Here is a 306-nt window from a genome sequence, read left to right as displayed (position 1 = left end):
CATCCTGGGTGATGGTTTCGTGTCTTACTCTCAGGTGCCTTGTTTTCGGGTGTGCACAAACATGGCCATACTTGTGCAAGAAGCAAACACTCCATTGTGTTTTTTTTTTTTTTACACACGGATTCACATTCTCACACAAAGGGGAGCTATGACTCCTGTGCTCCTGTGAGCACTAGTTTTAACAAATGAAGAACCCAGTTCCTGGGCTGGGGTATAGCTCAGTTGGTAAAGTGCTTACCCAGTATGAGCAAAGCCTGGGGTTTGATCCTCAGCCTAACCTAGGCTGGGTGTGGTGGTGAATGTTTG

Source organism: Micromys minutus, assembly GCF_963924665.1.
Source record: "Micromys minutus genome assembly, chromosome: 10".
NCBI classification, from domain to species: domain Eukaryota; kingdom Metazoa; phylum Chordata; class Mammalia; order Rodentia; family Muridae; genus Micromys; species Micromys minutus.
The sequence above is the reverse complement of the archived record's forward strand: the minus strand, read 5'-3'. Positions refer to the sequence as shown.